The sequence below is a fragment of the Salmo trutta genome, chromosome 35 (genome assembly GCF_901001165.1).
Source record: "Salmo trutta chromosome 35, fSalTru1.1, whole genome shotgun sequence".
NCBI lineage: Eukaryota > Metazoa > Chordata > Actinopteri > Salmoniformes > Salmonidae > Salmo > Salmo trutta.
In genome coordinates this window covers 7,162,809-7,167,752 of record NC_042991.1, presented here as the reverse complement: position 1 = coordinate 7,167,752, position 4,944 = coordinate 7,162,809, and the positions used below count along the sequence as shown (strand labels likewise).

Sequence of the window (4,944 nt, the reverse complement as noted above, 5' to 3'; positions counted from 1 at the left end):
TGTGTTTAATTAATATTTAATCAGTTATATTCTAATAAATGTGTCCAAAACTGTATAAACATTACAAACTATTGAAAACCTTTTGCTCTTGAATTTCATTTTAAAGACTGCTGGGATTTAAAATCTTGCCTTATTCAAATGATGAGTTTAGATGAACTGTACATAATGTGTGTAAGGAAAAGGTCAAAGTAAAAAGAGAATGTATGTGCAAGTGAGGTAAAAATAGGGAACCCCTATGGCACAATCCTCTATTGGGGGTAAATTGACGCCAATAGAGGAGTGGAGGTGGGGTGTTGGCATCTTCTTACCCTGGTAGTTGATCAAAATGCCCCTTTCCTAAAAAAAAAAAAATGTTATTAAACCAAAAAACTGTTAGATGTAGCCATGTACTTTCCTTTATAGTTTGTTACCCTAAGCATGGCCATCATCCACATCCATTGTCAGCAATTAGACGTTACTCTAACTTCATCTGATCTGACTGAGTTCTACTAAGAAGCCACAGACGGCGTGGATGGCTAGACACCGCGATGACAACGTGCTGCCTGCCTGCTACCGACTCTCCCATTTAACCACCTCCTCTGTCCGCTGACCTCAATAAAGCCATTAACTGTCTCAACCTTCAGTCTCTTGACCGTCGACAACTCATGATTAATTATGTTGTTGTTTTAAGTTGCTTGTTTCCTGTTGTTGCTGGTTACTGCTTAGCTTTACAGCGCTTGGGGATGTTTTTATGTAATGAATAGCTAGCTTTATATAAGTTAAATACAATATTTATTATTGTTATTATTAATAATAATAGTAGTATTATTATCCTTTCCCTTGTCTGTAACACCACCTGTCATACCGGATATCATTTCATAACTCAGTTTTATAGGGGTGAGTAATCTATAGCATTGCTCTGAGAAGGAATCAGGTACATAACAGTCGCATTGGGAAAATTGAGAGAGGGGAGGATACTGACCTCAGACGACCGAGGCTTTTTTTGGAGGTGCGCACTGCACATCATTGGTATGCGAGAGCGCCGTCTAGTGTGAAAAGATTGTGTGAACGTAAAACCCCTTGTCTGAAATACACAAAGAAGAAAAAGCGTTCAAGCCTTTTCGTGTTCTTTCAATTCACCCAGGTTCGCGACACAAGTAATCAAAGGGCATAGATACATGTAATGATTGGGCATACATTTAAATGAATCAACAAAAATAATGATTTGCTCTAGACCTATTTCATTCCTATAAGTTTATATTCATTTTGTCCCCGATTCAACAGCATGAACATGGAATATGTATTTCTTCTCAAACTGATCACAACAGTCTAATTTGTTTTAATCACAAAAATGACAGATTCCGTCTTTATCATCGTGTTTGATTTGAAGAGGTGGGTATGTGTTTTTAACCCTAAATGTGTGAGTTTTGATCACATGTATGTCAAGTTTAAATTCACCATAGGCTAATGTTCATTTGACGTCACTTTCTGACCCACAAAGGGGTGTTGTTGTAAATCATGCTATTTCTTCATTTGGAGTTCATTTACCGGTAACCACAATGATTCACCCCAAAAGAAGTGCCAGTTATCGACGTGACAGGTTTGAGTCTGCAAAAAAAAACGAACCCATGGCCGTGATCCCCTCTCTCTCGCTCTCCCTCTCTCTCTCTCACACACACACACTCTCTCTCTCTATCTCTATGTCTCTCTCCCTTCCTCTATCCATCCCTCTCTCTCTCAGTTGACGGGAGGTAATCCCCGCCATGTGAGAGGGCGGCACGAGCTGTGGAGGTGGGTTGTTTTTCATTCAAATCCCGCTGCACCTATAAAAAGCACAACTCTGTGAGACAGAGGCTGAAAACAGATGGGAAAAGGTGACTGATACGATTGTCTCTATCTCCCTGCTTACATTGCCGGCCAGACATCATCGGCAGGGCGAGATGCAGAAGTCTGCAGGTGTCCTGACGGTGCTGGCCCTGAAACACACAGCTCTATGTTTGGTTCTGCTGCCCCGGTTCCTCCTGGCAGCGCTGATGCTGTGTCTCCTGGACGTCCTGTGCATCAGGAGGAAAGTGCTGCTGAAGATGGAGGGCAGCAGCCCCGAAGACCCGCCTGTCTGCGTCTCCGACTCCAACAAGATGTTCACCCTGGAGTCGCTCCGGGCCGTGTGGTACGGACAGAAATTAGACTTTTTCAAATCGGCGCACATTGGACTTATCGCGCCCAACACCGAGGTTGTGCAGCTGCAGGAGCGGCGCAGGGTCCGGGTCCTAGACTATGTGAAAGGGAGGAGACCTCTCATCCTCAACTTCGGCAGTTGCTCCTGACCACCGTTCATGACGCGCCTGGCTGCGTTTCAGCGCGTCGCGAGCCAGTATGCGGACATCGCCGACTCCCTGCTTGTATATATCGAGGAGGCGCATCCCTCGGACGGCTGGGTGAGCTCCGACGCGCCATACCAGATCCCCAAGCACTGCTGTCTGGAGGACAGACTGAAAGCCGCTCAGCTGATGCACTCGGAGGTTCCCTGCTGCAATGTGGTGGTGGATACTATGGACAACTCGTCCAACGCGGCTTACGGAGCCTATTTTGAGAGACTTTATATCCTGAGGGATGAGCGGGTCGTGTATCAGGGGGGCAGGGGACCGGAGGGCTACCGGATATCAGAGCTGAGGAACTGGCTCGAGCAATACCGGAATGATTTGGAGAATTCCAGCAGAACAGTGGTGGTCCACGTTTAACTTAAAGATAACCATTAGACGCGTGAAGTGTCCACACAGTGAAGAAGTATTCAGATGCTGCTACAAACTCTTGACACACTGCACATATGACTAGGCCTATACATGTTGTTTTGGTTCAGAAGCATTATAGCATTATTACACATATTAGTAATGTTTATTATGATGTAAAACGCACGATAGGCTTAGTTGTTCAGTTGTGCTCGTCTTGACACTAATTATTTGTTTGGTTGTTTGTTTTTGTAAGGAGCTGTCTTTGATTTGAACCTGTGCAAAAGTTTTACTTATTTCAGTTTGACCTTCATTTGATTATGATCACTTTATTTTTATACTATATGGTCTCTACCGTGTGTGTGTGTGTGCGTGTGCGTGCGCGTGCGTGCGTGAGTCTAAATGGCTAATACCTTTTACTCTAGTGTTGTTGTGAAGTTCGGTTTTTAAAGGGTTTTAAACCAGAAAACTGATACTGATGTTATTTGATACTAGAGTACTTGGCGACTAGCAATGTCTTCAACGAACAAATTGCCAAACGTTCTGTAAATTGTTTATATTTTATTGAACAAATATTTGTAATAAATGTTAGAACACATTGATCTTATGACTCCTGAAAGCATTTTACTGGCAAGTAGGTCTAGGCCTATTTGTTCATTATCATACGCTGATGTTACGTCATCCTTATCTTTTCAATGCAAATGTTCCACTTCACGTACATGTTCAGAGAGAGAGAAAGACTAATAGCTCTGATGTGTCTCTGGTTATCATTGATTAGGTGGCAATGATTAAATAGGTGTATATTAATCATTCAATTCCTTTTTAATTCAACCAAATCAAAAAATCAGTTCAATTCAAGTGAAAATTGTTGATGTTTTGTGTTTTAATTTATTCAATTTAGTTTAGCTTTATTTTACCAGGTTAGTCTCATTGATATTAAAAATCTTGAGAGAGACCTGACTAAAATAGCAGCACACAAAGTTTTAGACCCATCTACAACATAAAACACAGAGCAGTACAGTTTAAAACATTTTGCAGAGGAGCTCTTAGTCGTGCAATTTTACATCAAACTAATATGTTTGGTCCAGTACTTCTCAAGTGAAAAAATATGCATGTAAACGAGTTGTCTATTGTTGAATGACAACAAACATTTCATTGAAGAATCCCTACTGTTGACCAATGACCATCGAAGGGGCAAAGACTTCGTGTGCACGACCACCCGAAAAAAAACCTTGCCGAAGACCAAAACATCACAAAATGTCTTCATAATATATGCACAAACTGTTCCAAACTGTTTCGGATGGGAAGCATGAGGCTGCCAATAAGGCACAAATTATTTGGGGAGGTGTGATGCATCTAGGGGTCAAAACATTGACAGCCCTCGACTTCATTGTCCCTAGCTTTAAACCAATTTAAGGAGGCGAGCTCCTGCAATTTAATGTCTCTTAATAGCTCATTCAAAGAGGAAGGGCAAGAGAATGCTTTTTTGCCCAGCTCTGCACGGTGATTTTGTGACAAATTGTTCATCATATCTAGTTCATGTCCCGAATTCAAGTGAAATTGATCCTTGGCACCACCTCATTTGTATCCAGATTGTGAACACCAAGTATACACAGCTACAGTATATTGATTTGATGAAGTAAACCATTGTGTAGTATTATATGTCATGTTGATGAATGATTGGGAATCCCCTATAATGGAAGACACTTAATGCTGTGTTTTTGTTTAGCCCCAAGGTGATCTCTTTCTCACAGACACACACACACACACACACACACACACACACACACACACACACACACACACACACACACACACACACACACACACACACACACACACACACACACACACACACACGGATCAGCGACTGAATGATTGGGAATCCCCTATAATGGAGGACACTTAATGCTGTGTTTTTGTTTAGCCCCAAGGTGATCTCTTTCTCTCACATACACACACACACACACACACACACACACACACACACACACACACACACGGATGAGCGACGCGATTAAGATCCAAGGGGCCTGCGCCATCCTTGATTTAATGTTATCAACTCTGTTAGTAGCCACTTAATCTCTATCTGTATTAGCTCTCTCTCTCTGTGTATGTGTTGCTGTGATGCAAAGTCCCTCTTCAATACAGACCATAGTAAGGCCTCGGGCTAGATTAATCAACTAGGAGGCTTTTATATATATACTGCTCAAAAAAATAAAGGGAACACTTAAAC

At 42.1% G+C, this 4,944-nt stretch overlaps 1 pseudogene; it reads left to right on the top strand.

The window, feature by feature from the left end:
- Positions 1-1,851: 1,851 nt before the first annotated feature.
- On the top strand, positions 1,852-3,311 carry LOC115174525 (thyroxine 5-deiodinase-like; annotated as a pseudogene).
- The last annotated feature ends 1,633 nt before the right edge of the window (positions 3,312-4,944 follow it).